The sequence below is a fragment of the Macrobrachium rosenbergii genome, chromosome 25 (genome assembly GCF_040412425.1).
Source record: "Macrobrachium rosenbergii isolate ZJJX-2024 chromosome 25, ASM4041242v1, whole genome shotgun sequence".
Classification (NCBI taxonomy): Eukaryota; Metazoa; Arthropoda; class Malacostraca; order Decapoda; family Palaemonidae; genus Macrobrachium; species Macrobrachium rosenbergii.
Window position 1 is genome coordinate 36813599 of NC_089765.1, and position 19334 is coordinate 36832932.

General features: G+C 41.3%; 1 protein-coding gene across 4 annotated transcripts in view; it reads right to left on the reverse strand.

Moving 5' to 3' along the window:
* The window catches only part of pps (protein partner of snf), a 283257-nt gene extending 265771 nt beyond the window's left edge, over positions 1 to 17486 (reverse strand). For all 4 annotated transcript variants that reach the window (XM_067127353.1, XM_067127351.1, XM_067127352.1 and 1 more), the window contains exon 1: positions 17301 to 17486. The gene's annotated coding sequence lies outside the window, so the exon portion shown is untranslated. The remainder of the gene's footprint in view (positions 1 to 17300) is intronic.
* Between the last annotated feature and the right edge of the window lie 1848 nt (positions 17487 to 19334).

Here is a 19334-nt window from a genome sequence, read left to right on the forward strand (position 1 = left end):
TGATGAACAATGTAGCAGGAATGCTGCACACGAGAGGCATCAGAATCTCCTTATACCTAGACGACTAGCTTCTCAGAGCCCCTTCCCACACACGCTGCCTGAAGGATCTTTAGACGACAATTCAGTTATCAGAAGAACTGGGCCTACTTATAAACAAAGAAAAATCCCAGCTGATTCCATCCCAAGAGATTCTATACCTTGGGATGAGGATTCAGAGTCAGACTTTTCGGGCTTTTCCGTCGTTATCAAGGACGGAACAAGCCTTAGAAAAGCTTCAGAGCTTCTTAAGGAAACGGACATGCTCGGTGAGGGAATGGATGAGTCTGCTGGGGACCCTTTCCTCTCTAGAACAGTTTGTCTCCTTGGGGAGACTAAATCTTCGCCCGTTGCAGTTCCATCTCAATCGGAACTGGGACAAGGAAAAAGAATTGGAGACAAAGTGCATCCCCATCTCGAAACCTGTAAGGCAATATCTAAAATGGTGGAACGACCCCATCAAACTGCAAGAGGGCCTTTCCCTAAAACAGAGGAACCCAGACCTAGTGTTGTTCTCCGACGCATCGGACTCAGGATGGGGAGCGACTCTGGGAATCAATGAAGTCTCGGGCTCCTGGACCAGAGAGCAAAAAACTTGGTATATCAATCAGAAGGAACTAACAGCAATCCTTCTAGCTCTCAAGGAATACGAACATGTAGTAAAAAACAAAGTGGTGCAGGTCAACTCCGACAACACAACAGCGCTGGCCTACATCAGCAAACAAGGGGGCACTCACTCCAAGTCTCTATACGAGACAGCAAGAGAGCTTCTTCTCTGGGCGAAGGAGAAGAATGTGAAACTACTAACCCACTTTATTCAAAGGGAGAGAAATGTAAGAGCAGACATGCTGAGCAGGAAAGATCAAGTCCTGTCCACAGAATGGATGCTACATCAGGACGTCTGCAAGAGCATATGGCGGATTTGGGGGCGACCATGCATAGACCTTTTCGCCACAGCACGGACGAAGAGGATAGGGGCTTACTGTTCTCCCGTTCCGGATCCCGAGGCTGCTTACATAGACGCGTTCCTCATGGACTGGTCAAATTTGGACATATATGCATTCCCACCTTTCAAAATAATCCACAAGGTACTGCAGAAGTTCATGTCGCACGAGGGCACCAGAATGACCCTAGTGGCTCCTTACTGGCCCACAAGAGATTGGTTCACAGAGGTACTGGAATGGATAGTGGACACCCAGAAAAAACTTCCGCTAAGAGTAGATCTACTCAAACAACCCACTTGGAAAGGTATCACCAAAACCTCCAAGCGCTACACATGACTGCCTTCAGACTATCGAAAAACTCGCAAGAGCTAGAGGCTTTTCGAAGGAGGCAGCTAAGCGCGATCGCAAGAGCAAGGAGGTCTTCCACCATTAAGGTATACCAATCCAAGTGGGAAATTTTTAGAGGATGGTGCAAGAACAACTCTGTATCCTCTACCAGTACCTCTGTGACTCAGATAGCAGACTTCCTTCTTCATCTTAGGAAGAATCTTAAATTTTCAACTTCGACCATTAAAGGGTATAGAAGTATGTTGGCATCGGTCTTTAGACACAGGAACTTAGACCTGTCTAACAATACGGATCTACAGGACCTTCTCAGATCCTTTGAAACATCTAAGGAGAGGGTACAAAAATCACCGGCTTGGAACCTAGACGTGGTCCTGAGGTTCCTCACGAGTGATAGATTTGAACCTTTACAAAAGGCATCCTTAAAAGATCTCACCATGAAAACGTTTTTCCTAGTCAGTTTAGCCACTGCAAAACGAGTAAGTGAGATTCATGCTTTTAGCAAAGCTATAGGTTTTAGACAAGGCAAAGCAATTTGCTCACTTCAACTAGATTTTCTGGCAAAAAATGAACGTCCATCGCAACCCTGGCCCAAAGCGTTCGAGATTCCGAACCTGACGGATATCACAGGTGAGGAAATAGAAAGAGCTCTGTGCCCAGTAAGAGCTCTAAAATATTATCTAGAAAGGACAAAAGACTTATGAGGGAACTCAGAAGGGCTTTGGTGCTCGGTCAAAAAAACCTCTTTACAAATGTCTAACAATGCTCTGTCCTTTTTTATCAGACAATTAATAAAAGAAGCTCATTCAGGATGTAGGGAAGCGGACCACAAAATTCTGAAAGTTAATGCACACGAAGTCAGAGCGGTAGCAACCTCTGTAGCTTTTAAACAAAATATGTCCCTCCAGAGTATCTTGGATACGACTTTCTGGAGGAGCAAGTCTGTTTTTGCCTCACATTACCTTAAACAGGTACAGACTTTTTACGAAGACTGCTACACGCTGGGTCCGTTTGTAGCTGCGAATTCAGTAGTGGGAGAAAGGGCTACTCCTACAATCCCATAACCCAATACCCTTTTTCTTCCTTGGAACTAAGATGTTGTTTATGGTTGTTTGCGAAGGCTGGACGCATCCTTCCGCAATCATTAGCAGACAGTTTTTTAAATAGTATCCTTTACTTCAGTTCTTTTAGTCAGGTGGTCGTTTGTTCCTTGGTAGCGCCCGGAACAAGGGTATTAAAAGGAGGTCTAGTCACATAGAGGTTATATACCGGTTGTCAGCCCCTAGAGATTTTTTCAGCCCCCTGGGTGGATCGCTGGATCTCTTAAGGAATGCAGACATAATGAGGCAGGAAAACAATGAAGTCAGCTTCCTTAACAGGTAGGAACCTTTAGTTGGTTTTGCAAATTTTTAGTATTTCAATTCCAACAATGTTAGCTGTCTCTGACCCTCCACCAAAGGTGTCAATCAGCTATATATATAACTACCAGGTCAGTTAGATGTTTGAAAATGTTATTTTCATAAAATAAATTTTTGAACATACTTACCTGGTAGTTATATATAATTAAATTCCCACCCTCCTCCCCTCTAGAGACTAGGGGCATGGAAGATCTGAGGAATATGTAGAATGGTTCCAGTTACCTGGGTAGAGGGCGCACAGGTGGATCACCTGACTACCCGATCGGCGATTGCCGCGAGTTTTTGAAATTCTGCCGTCACGTCAGGGACTTAAGCCATATATATAACTACCAGGTAAGTATGTTCAAAAATTTATTTTATTATGAAAATAACATATTTATCATACAAAACAAATTAACATACTACATAATACATATGCATAAAAATTCTCTCATCTCGAGAGAGAGAGAGAGAGAGAGAGAATTATTATTTTCATTATTTAATGTTATTATTTAATCTTATTAAACTTAATAATATAATATCTGAAAAAAGGAGTATGTCCTATCATCATAGGACAATGCCTCTATTGAGCAGCTTACTGTTGTTATCACGGGTTTTCCTCGTAGGATGTCTCCTCTGTTTTCGATGGACATCCAACTGACAGTACTAAGACATCTCCTCTGTTGACAGGGTGTCCTACCATCGTAGGACAATTGCTCTTTTGAGTGGATTACTGATGTCATCATAGGGAATCGCCTTACAAGACGTCTCCTCTGTTGCTGATGCAAACTCCATTGACAGTACTAGGACGTCTCCTTTGTCGGCGGTGCCAAGTCCGTTGACAGTAGAGTACTAAGCACGTTTCTACATAGAACATCTTATCATAGGACATCCCCTGGGGTTATCCTATCATCATCTCTGTATGCAGTGCTGATGAATGGAGTTGCAGTAGCATGCTCAAAACAAACGTCAGTCAGAGGTAGTCCAGGATGAGGGATGTGTGTCAGACAAGTTCTGTCACTGGAGTCTATACCCATGCACAGTTACAGGAGTTCCTCTTCTTTGGCAAAGTGAAGTGATTGAGCATGCCTACTTTCCCTTGTCAGTTTCTTCTATCAGATTGGTTTTCATACCAATAATGTATATACAGGAAGAACTTTTATGGCCATGGAACTTTGATCAGTGGTTCTTAGCTACGCTAAACCATTAAGCTTCCGGTATCGATGTGATCTAACATGTCAGGTCTGAGACAGTGGTAGTACTTGGACAGACAGAAGTACCTTCGGTACAATGACCAACTAGGAATCTAAAGCAAGATGGCACTGTTTCGATGAAATCAGGGGATAGGATGGTTGACCTTGTTTTTTCAGTTCTCGCTCAACCTCAAAAGAAAACGGATCATACTCTTTCTTCTCTCGATTTCCTGTTGCTGGTTCTGTTCTGATATGCTTACTCTGCATATTCGAAGGTTACCAACTTGAGTGATCATTTTCCCTTCAATGGTCCTGTGGCACCAAAGTCAGTATGACTTCTGTGTTACCCACATAGTCTAACCCTTCAACCCAGAGGTAACAGCTAGTTCTTTGGCTTCGAGCTGCCCAAGAAACAATGGCAAAGGGATCCTTTCTCTAGCTAGCGATCTGATCATCCAAGCTAACTATGAAACTTCCTACTGGTCATCAGTAGGTTTCAGGTAAAATCTCTGGAAGGCAAAGTCATCCACATGTCTGTCACATTCAGAAAGGACATGTAGTTCGAGTACTAGGATAGAATGTATTTGTGAAATTCACATGCCTATCCTCTTGCATTTGAATGTTGACCATAGGCAAGAGATCATTTCTCTGTCCAGGGAAATGACATGAATGTACCCTGCAATTTCATGGTGGTCATCAGTATGTTTGAAGCAAAATCTCTAGGGTCCACAGTTGTCCATCGATCTATGGCATTCAAGAAGAACCTATCGATCTGGCACTAAGACAGAATGTATTGTAATAATTTCGGGGTTCTTTTCAATTTTAAAGGAATACCTTCCGTAATGCTTATATTTTCCCTAACGGAACACAAAAGTATTTTTTTGTGATGGGGAGCTTTGCCAAACATTTTAACATTTTGAAGATACTGCTTTACACATTTTTGGTGCGATAAATCCAATAATTATTGATTTTATTTATGTACCAACTAACTTACATCAGCTGATGGTGTTATTTAACAAATTGGGGATTGTCTTATATGATGAATTGCCTTATACGCTGGTATATACAGGCAGTCCCCGGTTATCGGCGGGGGTTCCATTCTGAGGGTGTGATGATAACCGAAAATTGCTGCTAACCGGAAATCAGCGATTTTTGGCGGCTTTTCTGCGAATTTCAGGGCTTATTAGTGCCGAAAAGCACCGATTTTCAGTTATCGGTGCCGATAAGCAGAAATCGGCAATTTTAGGCGCCGAAAATTGCCAATTTTCGTCGCTAGACAAGCGCAGTAAAACACGATCGTTGTTAACCGGGGACTGCCTGTATGGTACATTATTTGGGATGAATCTTACCTACTGTTGGAGTTAGCTGATTCCCACATTGAGAAGAGGATAATGGATAGTGCAGCTTGACAAAATCCGCTCAGACAATCGAGCTAAAGGTTTCTTGCTTGAAACCCACAACATTCCATTCAAGGAGCATGGCTCTCATACATGTGCAGCAAAGAGCTGCCTTGTGAAGAAAACCACTTCAATTCAGCCAGAATTAAACAGAAGCGGCATGAGGGGACCCCTCTACCTGGGTCTAAAAGCCCTATAAAATGACAGTCACTAAAATGACATTTTTCTGATAAAATAGTTTTATATATACTGTACTTACTAAGTAACTACATAGACATGTTTCACTTAACCTCAGCAGTTCAAAATTAGAAATTGTGTTAACGTGCTATTGTTTGTGTAGGTAACTAGACCATGCTCACTATCGGGGAAGAATAGGTACAACAGTGCTAAAGAGCTCAATTCGTTTGTGCCCTATGTCCATGACAGGGAAGGTTGAGAGGGGAGGTGGGAGGGCTTTAATCATGTAGTTACTTGGTAAGTAAATATAAAATCACAATTTTTTAAAGTAAATTGTATTTTTCCTAACTATGCAAACCTGAGGTCCTTTACATTAGGAATTACTTACAGCAAAGCTGGAAACTGCCATTAAAACTCTTGGACAAGGTGGTTAGGCAGTAACGACCATCCAATAGGCGGGAGTCCCGCCTGCTTGGATGTAAATATTCCAATTTGCCTTTCGGCACAGATGAAAAACTGAGGGGTGGCATGAGGCGGGCATAAATATAATATAAAGGGCCTCAGGTTTTATAGTTAGGAAAAACACAATTTACTTTGAAAAAATTAAATTTTTATGATGAAATTAAGTTTTATATATACCTACCAAGTAATTACCTAGCTAAGAGCTTCAACTCGAATGGCAGTTAGAATTCTGAATTCCGTGGTAGCGATTCCTTTGTTTTGTTTAGGTGACTATGCCCTGACCACTTTTGGGGTACGAAAGAGGAACATCACCAATGTGACAATTTGTTTATGCAAAAAAAGAGTCCATGTGCGAGGAGGGGGGTGGGCTCCATTTGTAATTACTGGGTAAGTATATGTAAAACTTAATTTTATCATAAAAATGTCATTTTTATATAAGTAACTTACCCAGCTGATTCCACACTGAAAGGTGGGTGGTGGGGAATCATGGTCAAAGGCTTAAGTTATAACTGATGAGGTAATTGTTGTTCCTTATCTGATGAGAGAGCTGCTGCAGGTAGATACTGCCTATGGTGGCGCTCATCTCAACCTGTAGAGACGTGGCGGCATGGCCATATGCAGCTCTACCTAAGTGGGACACTTCGCAGCGGAGGAGTACTCCAAAGGCTGATGAAGTATAAGACCAAGCTTTGCGACGAAGGTGTACACCGAAGGCCAACAAAGCATACATAATTGCCCCTGCCCTGGGGACAATCGGCAATTTCTGGCGCTTTTTCGGCTTATCAGCGCCAAAAAGTGCCGATTTTCGGTTATTGGCGCCTCTGTTAGGTATGTATTGGCACCAATACCCAATTATCGGCGCCGATAAGCAGAAATCGGTGTTTTTCGGCACCAAAAATTGCCAATTTTCGCTACTAGACATGTGCCATAAAACCGGATCGCCATTAACCGGGGACTGCCTGTATTCATATATTGTATTATACAAACATCAACATAATGACTGTGCATCTTTTACATGGATCTTTTAAAAAGTTATGCTTTACTACTACACTGTACCCAATAATATTGTATATATTCTCATATTGCTTTTGTATTATAAATTGCGATCATAGCGCTCAATGTTTTGGTTTGGAAATCGATTATGCGGTAAGTTTATTTCGCCGCATTTAACTCTGTTCAGAGCGATTTTCTTGCTTCTAGTTAGCGTAAATGAATCTCTAGATACTTTAATTATATGGGACAAGGATATTTTTCGTTATACAAAGTATTTTTAAGTCGAAATATAACTTAAATACATCTCCTCGTGAAATTAATTTAGCTATTTTTTCATTAATAGATGACGTTGGGCGTTTGGGGGCATACTTGTTTTGTGTAAAAAAAAAAAAAAAAAATATTCCATTTGCTATTTTCACTTGATTTCATCATAACACGAGTTTTATGTATTTATCTTTTATTGGCGTTAAAACGGCAGTAATATGTGTTCTTTCATACCCAGTAGTTTTGATTAAAATACTATTCTCTCCAATTTTATTTATGGTAGAGTTTCATCCAGGTTGCTGATGCATGATAATTATAGTTATTACAGCTTGAACATTGTTTTCTCAGCTTCAGCTACAACTTGCAGCTTAAATTTAGTAGTATATTTCCGTGCCAATTTTTTCTCTATAGTGAATAAGGGTATAATGGAAAAATATACCTGTCTTATTCTACTCAACATCATTTGTAACATAACTACAGTAATTGTGTACTACCGTACAACGCTTGAAATACAAGCCAAACGGCTCTTGTTATCCGATTCGGTTATAAGCAAAACAACAGTTTCTCGTCTGGTTGTTTATGGCTGTAAGCATTTATGCAAGAGTATAATGTTACTAACAATACTTCTATCATTCTCTTTTATTTTTTTAATAACTTGAAGATGGGATAAAGAGATGGAGGAAAAGAAGTTGGTCTATTGTAATTTGGTCTCTCTTGCTGCCTGATTGCACACTGCTGCCTGCGCCCACGTGAAATTTAAAAATATTTTATAAATATTGTTGTATTGGTATTAATTGCTAACCCCATCGCAAAATCAAATTATTGTAAGGTGAATTATCATAACTCGAGCACTACCTGTACCAGAAAACAAAGTCACCTACACCATAATTAAACATAATGATTAAATGATAAAAAACAAGACCACTACCCAACACTCAAAACTGGTGGGCACTCCAGGTACATCGTACCCTCCCAGGCTCCCCAAGAACTCAACACCATTTTCGAGGTGAAGAGAAAAGAAAAGGAAGGAACACTTCCTACACTTCCTCACCCATCACCACGCCAGTTACGGACACATGTCCCAGGGTACAGCATTTATCATAAACTGTCTCGACATCCCGCAAATAGTGCATCACAAACACCGACTTGCCTTTCCAATGCGTTGCCTCCAGGATCCCAGAGAGAGAAAGATTGTGTCTGAACACTACTGAAGAGTAGCAACTGCTCTTACCTCATGAGCTTTAACTTTCAATAGCGATAAGTCAGTCAGTCTCCGCTAATTGAGTGTGTGCCTCAAAGATGAGATCCCTCAAGAAAAATGAAACAGCATTCTTCGATAGGGGTCGAGGGGGGTTTTTCACTGAACACCAGAGATTACTAAACTGGCCTCTAATCTTCTCTATCTGATGCAAATGATATCTGAGGGGACGTACTGGGCACAGCTCTCTCTCCTCTTCCGTGCCTAGAATATTCAATAACTTGAAATCGAAAAGGAATGGGGCCAAGGATGTGATGGGTTTTCATTTTTCGCTAGAAATCCTAGCAAAAAGGAGCAGACTGTGTTCCCTTGTAAAAAACTGATCCTTTTGTCTATTGCTTAAGTTCACTTACTCTCCTAGCTGTTGCTAAGGCAACCAGAAAGAGAGTTCTCCGAATCAGATCCCTTAGAGAGGAAGAATGCATAGGTTCAAAGTGACGGTCGGAAAGCCACTTGAGAATTACATTCAAAGTGACGGTCGGAAAGCCACTTGAGAATTACATCAAGATTCCAAGAGAAGGACTCCTCTTTCTTAGACTTGGAGATACTGAAAGACTTAATTACTTTGGACTAGTCTTGGTTGTTCTAGATGTCAAGACCCCTATGTCGAAAACGGAGCCGAGCATTGCTCTGTAACCATTTACTGTTGAGACAGACAACCCCTTAGATGATTTCAAATAGAGAACGAAGTCTGCTATCTGAGCGATAGATGTTTTAGGGGAGGAGACTTTGTTTCCTTTATGCCAACTCGTAAAACATGCCCACTTAGCTTGGTAGACATTATTGGAAGAGATGTGTATAATTTTGGCAATACCCCCTAAAGCTGATTTAGAAAATCGTTTCGCTCTGACGAGTCTGTAGACAGTCAAAATCCTGTCAGGGCCGGAGAGGATAAGCCTTAATGAAACCAACGCAAAGACCTAGTGTCCACTCTGTTGGCAGAATTTGCTTGTGGTGGCTCAGCTCGTCCGCCAAGACATTGCACTTGCCCTGTATGAGCAGGGTGACTAATCGAGCCTGGTTGCGATCTGTCAATATAGCAGGTCTCTTGCTACCTCGCGGAGTGAAAATAAGTGGGTTCCCCCTTGATGTATAATGTATGCTAAGGGTGTGGTATTGTCCGCATGCACTGCTACAGTCTTGTTGTGTTCCTGTGTCGCGAAGTGTTGTAGACCTAGATGTATCGCCTTCAACTCTCTCAAGTTGATATGAAGCCTTTTCTCCTCCGAAGACCACCTCCCGGAGACTTCCAGGTTCCCGAGGAGCGCTCCCCAACCTAGGTCGGACGCATCGGAATAGAAGTATAGGTTGGGGCTCACCGGAACGAGAAGAGACTATCAGAACTCCCAAAAAAAGAATCTTCTGAGTGGGAATCATTTGTGATTTCTCGAAGTTCATTAGAAATCCTAACTCCTGGGTTAAAAGAGGAGTCTTCTGTAAGTCCTCCATGCAGCGTTTCTTCGTGGGTGAACGAATTAGCCAATCGTCCAGATACAGAGCAATACTCACTCCCGCTAAATGTAGTCAACCTGCCAAAAGAGCCAACACTCGAGTGAAACTTGTGGGGCCACTGAGAGACCGAAACAAAGTGCTCGAAACTGAATTGGAATATGGAAATAAGCATCTTGCATGTCCAGGAAGATCTTCCTATCTCCCTGACAGATGGAAGCAAGAACTGAGTGGATGGTTTCCATGTTGAATTTTGTTTTTTCTACGAAGATGTTCAAAGCACTTACGTCAAGCACCGGTCTGCAACCCCCTGCAGCCTTGGGCACTACAAAAAGGCAATTGCAAAATCCTTTTGAGTCTGCCTTTTTTACTACTTCTATTGCTTCTTTGCTCAGACGAGAGGACACTTCCTTCGATAGGGCCGAATACCTCTCCAATCCTATGGAATAAGCTGTCAATACAACAGGAGTGTTGGTCAATGGTGGATTCTCCCTGAAGGGGATAGAGTGTCCTTCCTTTAAAACTTTCACCACCCACTGATCCGGCTCCCTTTTGCTCCATCTCTCCCAGAAGAGACGAAGCCTGGCCCCCCTAATGGAGCATGAATGACTAAGTTCTCACTTGCGAGAAGATGATTTGACAGATGATTTCTTGATTGCTCGGGGAGCAAATCTAACTGATCCTCGGGACTTGGAGCGTGGTCTCTGATTCCCTCCACAAGATAGCTTTGGTTGCTCAAGAGATGGTTTAACTGAGAAGGCAGACCAGTTCCTCTGGTGCTTCGTCGACTGGGTCAACAAATCTTACATTGATTTCTGGTGTAGACTCGCTGCAATCTCACTTACGGTGGTCTGTGGAAACAAATGTTACTTATCTAGAGGGGAAAAAAGGAGAGCCTTCTTCTGTGGGGCTGTAACGCCCTTCGATGTGAACGAGACCCAAAGTTCGCACTTCTTAAGCACGGCCTTGGCATAAAGGGCAGCTAATTCCTGTGAGCCATCTCTAATAGCTTTATCTGCGCAGGAGAGAAAGTTAAAGGGGTCTGAGAATTTGTCACACAAAAAAGCTACTGATCCCCATCGTTTGAATGCTCACAGCAAAGAAGGTCCACAAAGGTCGTCTATCCTCTTCTCCAATGCTGGAGGAAGACAAGTGATGGTCTTGAGAGTTGGAACTCTGTCTGACGACTCTTGCAAGGACGCATCCGGAGCACGAGACAGGAACCCTAAATGAGAGTCGCATGCCACCTAGGGGCCTGAGGTCCCTGGGAGAGCAAGACCAATACATCCCACTACCTGAAATGTTTCTGGCTGACAGCTCTACAGAGTGTACCATAGTTCACTCGAGCACCTGCAAAGTCAACCGAAGCAACAGAGGGAAATGAGACCCTCTTGTTTGTTGACATATGCCACTACTGTAGTGTTGTAGCCTAACAATACCCGAGAGTATCTCAAAAAACCGATCCTGAAACTCTCGGAGGGCCAGGAAACTGCCTTGAGTTCCAGGATGTTGATGAGGAGGTACTTAGTATCTTGGTCGCACACCTCGAAGAAAACGGTCTTATAAGTGTGAGCCTATTCCATGGTTGGTGCATCTGAGAATAGAAGCATGTTGCAAGGAGAATATGCAGACATATTCAGAGGTTCCTGTCGATCAAGCACCAGCCTAAATCCTCCCTCATCCTTCGAGAGCGGAAAGGGTTAAGAAATGGAAGCAGATCTCCTTCATTCTCCATGAAGAGAATCGAAGGTGAAGCTGCCCAAGGGGACAGCTTCTGCAGCTACGACAGGACACTGAAGATGACTAGCTTTAGCCGGGCTGGCTGCCCCTTAAGTCAGGAACATGGGAGAGGAGACGGAACAGAAGTTTGATGAAAGGTGGCTGAGACCTGAAGGAAAACAGATACTTCTCCTGAAGGATATCCACTGCCAGGACTTGGCTATGTTACTGTTATATAGTCCAATGACCTGACAATCATTCCTTCATCAAGGCACCAGCAGGAGGAGAATGCCATTCTGGTAGTTAATGCCTAACCACCTTGGTAAACAGTTCCAACGGCCGTTTCCAGCTTCGCTGTAAGTAATTCCTAATACAGAGGACCAATGGTTTGCATGTCGTGTAGGAACAAGTATTTGTAAATCCCAATAAGAGAAATAAAAAAAAAATCTGTTCTTGGAGGCACGTGTAGAGACGTTTGTTTTTCTAAGGTGTGCTGATTTTGCCTCGAACCAGGTTGAGTAACAATACTGAAAGATATGTATATAATAAAGAAAAGCTCAGCCTAACTGGAAATCTTACACACTTGTCTGTGAGCTCTAACTTATAAAAGGGTAGGGTATGCTATTTAACCCTTTAACGCCGAAGCCCTATTTACAAAAACGTCTCCCGTATGCCAGCGGCGTTCGGTGAGTTAGCGCCCGAAGCGGAAAAAAGTTTTTTCAAAAATCACAGCACGCTTAGTTTTTAAGATTAAGAGTTCATTTTTGGCTCATTTTTTTGTCATTGCCTGAAGTTTAGTATGCAACCATCAGAAATGAAAAAATATCATTATCATATATAAATATTGGAATATATGACAGCGAAAAAAAACTTGTATATAATTGTATACAAATCGCTGTAAGCAAAACGGTTAAAGCTAATGACTTAATTTTTTTTAGTTGTATTGTACACTACATTGCGATGATTTTGGTATATAACAAATTTTAAAACGATCAAAGCAACACAGAGAAAATATTATCACAAGATGATGCATGAATTAAATAACGCGGACGTAAAAATCTTTTTTTCAAAAATTCACCATAAATCGAAATATTGTGCTAGAGACTTCCCGTTTGTTGAAAAATGAAGCTAATTGATTGAATATTACCAGACTGTAAGTGTTTTAGCTTACAATTGCAGTTTTCGACCATTTCAGTCAAGTTAAAGTTGACCGAAAGTCGAATTTTTCTATTTATCGTGATTTATATGAAAATATTTCAAAACTGATAAAAGCTACAACCATGAGTTATTTTTGTTGTATTGTAAATGAAATTGCGCACATTTTCATATATAAAACTTTATGTAACGACTAATATAAAACGGTGCAAATATTACGACAACGAGACGAAAGAATTTCTGAGATGTTCGGCCGAGTAACCGCGCAGACGTAAGGAAAATGTTTTTTAAAAAATTCACCATAAATCGAAATATTGTGCTAGAGACTTCCAATTTATTGCAAAATGAAGGTAAACGATTGAATATTACTAGAATGTAAGAGTTTTAGCTTATAATTGCGTTTTTTTACCATTTCGGTCGAGTTAAAGTTGACTGAAGGTTGAAATTTTGGCAGTTATCGTGATTTATGTGAAAATATTTCAAAACTGATAAAAGCTACAACCATGAGCTAATTTCTGTTGTATTCTACATGAAATTGCACACATTTTCATATATAAAAGTTTATGTAACGACTAATGTAAAACGATGTAAACATTACGACAACATGATGAAAGAATTTCTGAGATGTTCGGCCGAGTTACCGCGCAGACGTAAGGAAAAAAATTTTTTTTTCAGAAATTCACCATAAATCGAAATATTGTGCTAGAGACTTCCTGTTTGTTGCAAAATGAAGGTACATGATTGAATATTACTAGAATGTAAGAGTTTTAGCTTATAATTGCGTTTTTTTACCATTTCGGTCGAGTTAAAGTTGACCGAAGCTTGAAATTTTGGCAGTTATCGTGATTTATACGAAAATATTTCAAAACTCATAAAAGCTACAACCACGAGTTATTTTCTGTTGTATTTTACATGAAATTGCGCACATTTCCATATATAAAACTTTATGTAATGACTAATATAAAACAGTGCAAACATTACGACAACGTGACGAAAGAATTTCTGGCGCGGACGTAAGGAAAAAGTTTTTTTTCAAAAATTCACCATAAATCGAAATATTGTGCTAGAGACTTCCAATTGGTTGCAAAATGAAGGTAAATGATTGATTATTACTAGAATGTAAGAGTTTTAGCTTACAATTGCATTTTTTTTACCATTTCAGTCTAGTCAAAGTTGACCGAAGGTTGAAATTTTGGCAGTTATCGTGATTTATATGAAAATATTTCAAAACTGATAAAAGCTACAACCATGAGTTATTTTCTGTTGTATTGTACATGAAATTGTGCACATTTTCATATAAAAACTTTATGTAACAGCTAATACAGAACAGTGCAAAAATTACGACAAAATGACGAAAGAATTTCTGAAATTTTCGGCCGAGTTACCGCGCGGGCGTAAGAAAAAAGTTTAAAAAAAAAAATTCACCATAAATCGAAATATTGTGCTAGAGACTTCCAATTTGTTGCAAAATGAAGGTACATGATTGAATATTACTAGAATGTAAGAGTTTTAGCTTACAATTGCGTTTTTCGACTATTTCGGTCGAGTCAAAGTTGACCGAAGGTTGAAATTTTTTGTAGTCGACGTTTGCTACGTCCACTCGGCATTCAACAGACAATTTTAGTCGACGTTTGCTACGTCCAACAGGCGTTTAGGGGTTCATGTTACAATTTTTATATGAAAAGTACTGAATTTCGTCAATTATCTATTGTTAGAAAAAAAAACTAAAAGGTCGGGGCCTAGTCCTATATTATGATGCTTTAACATAATGGAATTACTGTTATTTCTATATCTCTCTCTTTATATCAGTTTGTTTTTCTCTTGTCTCTTTCATAAAAGCACTGATTTTTTATTCTCTCCCATGTCCTTCCTCCAGCATTTTTCTCTCATCCTCTGCCTGCAGGCAAGTACATCCCACAGTGTTGCCATGACCGACTGTCAATGGATGTTAATTTTTCGGTGACAGACAAGTTGAAACCGAGTCATTTTCAAACTTCTACACTACATGACAATAAAGAGAAAAACTCAGAAAACAAGAAAAAACACAAGTTTGACTTAGCAGTTAGATGGATCACAGCAAACATCCTCATGTGGTAGCAGATGAGTGAGTGAGGAGCATTCTATCCATTCATCACCCTTAACCACCAGTTAACAAGTTCAATGACGTATTCCAGTTGGCGGTGAAGGATACTAATACACTACACACCGTCCCCAGTTTTCGGTGATCTGGTTTTACGGGGCTTGTCTAGCAACGAAAATCGGCTATTTTCAGCACCCATAAGTGCCGATTTCTGCTTATCGGCGCCGATACATACCTAACAGAGGATAAAGGTGCTGATAAGCACCGGAATGGAACCCCTGCCAATAACCGGGGGACTGCCTGTATATATATAAGGTGATGGGTTTTATTTTCATAAAAATAAATGGGGTTAAAAGTCTAAGACGCACAAAAAGAATTAGGGTCCCAAACACACTCAGCAACCCCTTTCCTTGATAACCATACCTACTGTAGATCTCATTGTGATGTGAACGTAAATGGCCACCAACCCTAAAAAGAGGGAAGGTGCCTAATCATAGCCCTACGGGACCTCTTCTTCTTGAGTGAGGAAGAACGGGCGTAAGACAAGGAGGAAGAAGCATGTCTGCAGTTATTTTCTTTGCTTTTCCCAAACTGGTTAAAATGTGGATTGTTGTTTTTGCTGGAATATGTGCCATGACCAATACTGTCGGGATATCTCCTAAAAGCATGATAACATTTACAGGAGGCTTAAATGTGTTGAGCTCCTTAGAAGGAGCAGGAACTGATGCAGCAGCAGAAGAATTACTAGGAGATGACTTTACCACGGGTAGTTTACAGTTTAGTTGGCCAGGCCGCGTAACACCTGCCCAGGCACAATCACTCCGCCAAGGTAAGTAGTTCCGCGACCCGACCCTCCTCGCGACCCCACTTGCCCTGATACCTAACACAGTCTTTCCCAGTTTGCCAAGATGTCGTCCGTGCTGTCTGCGTTGCATCCTGCACAATTGCAAGTTGCGGCCGCCAATCTGGTGACGACACTTGATTTAGCTGTTTTATGCAATGACGAGAAGTCATTGCTAGTGTTCTTAAACTTAAGTGGCCATTAAGTAGAGTCAACACCCACCAAAATGCAGCCTAATTTCGCTGAAACCCGATAATCCCAAGACACCGCTGTACAAATGGAATCGTCATCGCCACCCGTCCCTGTTCCGCCAGTTCCAGCCATCCAGATCCCGCCAAAACCAGCCAAGTTGCCCGATTTTTCCGATGATTCTGATTTCGACTAAGGTGACTAAGTAAGTGTCTTTTTTTTTTTTTAAATTTAGGGTTATACATTTTACTGGCTTTCTGGTGGGGGTCCGGGGGAGGGGAACAACCCCCCCCCCCCCCCGGGCCAAGTAAGGGGGCGCCATCGTGTGTGAGGTTAGGTGGATTGGATCTGGTTAGGTCATGACCTGGCATAATATGTTAGCAGGTTTTCTGGGGGGGTTCAAGGGGGCCAAAATGTAATAATGGTTCAAAGTAAAATAATATCTAACTGAGAGGTACGAACCCTACTCCTGCAAGAAACACCAATGGAGGGAGCAGAAAGCCATTAGGCTACATAATGGGCCTCATGCTGTGCACCTTCGGAGTTGTTTTCTTCTCTTTCAACTGTGAAACACACAAAAACACGCCATACATACAACAAATATGATTGATAAAAGTGAGTGAGTGAGTGAGTGAGGGGTATTCCCCCACTCACACACCTAGCCAACCATCAGCTAAATTTCTGTTACCAAGTTCCAACGGTCAACAGCAGCTCACACCAAGGAATATTCCTACGGAGGAGGCAACGGTTTGTGTTCTCGTAAAAACAAAGCTCACTTAAGCTAGTCCCAGTAAAACAACCTACCAGGCTTAGGCCATGTTAGTTTTTACTTATCTAATTATTTTTTGATCAATACGATTCTTTATTAAATTTATAATGGGTAGAATCACTTGGGGGTCCATGGGGATGACGCCCCCCTCTCCCAGGTCGGGTTTAGACACGGAATCCAAGGTTAGGTTAGTTTAAGGTAAGTCTGGTTAGGTTAGGCCTGTATTCCCTCAGAAATGCATACTGCGTCTACAGTTGCCCCGACCCCAGGCTCTGCATGCGCTCCTTTCAAGTTATAGGACGAGGACGATTACGTAGCAGATAATCATGAAGTGAGCGAGCCTCAACAAACATTTTAGTAGACTAACGCAACCTGGGCCAAGGCTACGTTAATTGTTTTGAAATGGCCGCGGCGACAGCAGCAACCGCAACGCATTAGGGTGAGAACCACCACCTTATGAGGAACGAAAATAATAACGATTTTTCTATACTCACACCCTCCGCGGAATTTAAAGGCGCCTAAATTCACACGTAAACAAAACAAAATGAAGCGCAGGGAGGGAGGGAGGGCGAGCGAGCGAGACTCCCGAAATCGATAACAAAGCCACAACCGCTCCGAATAACATCACTTACCTTCTCATCCCTAACGTCTTAACAACCCATCAATAGCTTATGCAGGGGCCGTCATAGCCCTCTTAAGATAAAAATTCACTCAGTATCTGTATTGTTTATTAAAAGTGATTACGATCGCCATGTTTTGCAGAGCATCTCCCACTAAGCAACGTATCGCAAAACAAAATACTTACTCGTTGCGCAACCAGTTTCTTCTTCTTCCTATTTACTAGTGCTCGAATTTTCATTCTACGAAACTTTAAAAGATATTTTACGCAAAGCCTGAAAACGTGATTACATGCAATATCATAAACGTCATTATATGCAACACCATAAAAACAGCACTAAAATTCCTATATCTATCTTTTACGAGGCCTTCGATATATACCTAACGTTCGGACTGTCATCTTAGTTAATTTTGGTCACAAACATTTTGACAGGTAAATATTAGACTGTACAAGGACTGCACACAGTGCATGGCGTAAATATAAGATAGATATTATGCGTCAACCTGCAAAGCATGTAATGGAAAAAATACTTGAGACATCTTGTCTCTTCGTTGCGATGATATAGGCCTCTACATATAAACAAAGAAATTGACAACTTGTCCAACGGGGGTTGCAATGCGAAAATTGACGCGAGTAAAACGACCCCTTATTTTGAGATGCTTTAATTTTAATCATTGTAAAGCATAATCGAAAACAACTTTACGATTGAACGTTAAAAGCATTGAAATATCTACAGCTGTCTATGCTAATTTAGTGCTGTGTTCACCGATCGCCTCTTTCAGTCCATAATAGTTCTTCATAGGCCATGCATGCCCCACACAAACATACACTGCTACTTTTTTTTTTTTTTTTAGATATGCTTCCAGTAAGTTACCCAAGAGTCGTACCCGGATAACTATGCCCCGCTCGTATTTCGTCATGTTGTTGGCTTAATTACCCGTCTTCGAATGTGCTACACATGAACTATTTCCACATCAAGACTGCACATCCAATTACAAATTATGTGCATTTCTGCCAATATCTTCAAAATTTTTTCTTGCACTCCAAATATAAATATATACTATATTTTCGACAGTCAAACTACTATCATCTCGCAATAAAAGTTACCATCTCCTCCCAGGTTTCTTTTGGAGGCTCTCCTGTTGAACTTCATTTGGTTCATCTGGTAGGCCCTATTTATTTATCAGTTACAGTTCATAGTTTTCATGACTGACTGATTTATGATATTCATAGGCTATAACCACAAGCACGGGCACGTTCAACCACTCAGCGCTCAAGAGGGAATTAGATGGACAGCAAGATACAGGGATCCAGAAAATAATTTTGACGAATTACAAGGGTATGAAAGTGGAACCGAGAGAAAACTCAACAGTTGCACTAAAATGCAATGGTAAGAAAAGCTCGACAGCAAGACTGAAAAAAAAATGAAGCGGGAACAGAGGTAGAATAGAATACAGAATTTAGCCCAAATGCCAAGCGCTGGGACTTATGAGGTCACTTAGCGCTGAAAAGGAAATTGACAGAAAAAAAAAAATGTTTGAAAGCTGTAACAGGAGGAAAACCTCGCAGTCGGACTATGAATCAATTGTTAGGAGAGGACGGAACGTAAGATGGAAGAAAGAGAATATGAACGGAGGTACAGTAAAAGGAATGAAAGGGGTTGCAGCTAGGGCCTGAAGGCACGCTGCCAAGAACCTTAAGTAATGCCTACAGAGCACCGCGGAGAGGGAACAGAGGTAAGCAGCCGAAGAGTCGATGCAAAAGAACCCTTTGGCAAACCCTCCAGCGAGATGCACTGACGGCACGATCCCCGGCGGGGTTAAAGTTTTCTTGAATACTCTATTCTTTCATGTTATGTATGAATAGTGTCTTCACGCAAATTTTTACTCCGTGTGTATCTTATTGTACAAAGGGCTTTGACTGATGTGTGAAATTTTGGCTGTCAAACCGAGTACTGGGGCACTTCCGACTATTCTGCCCTTGGACCGTATATACGCGTGCCATGACCATGAGTCTGAAGGTTTCTCGTCCACCTTTGTTGCATCTT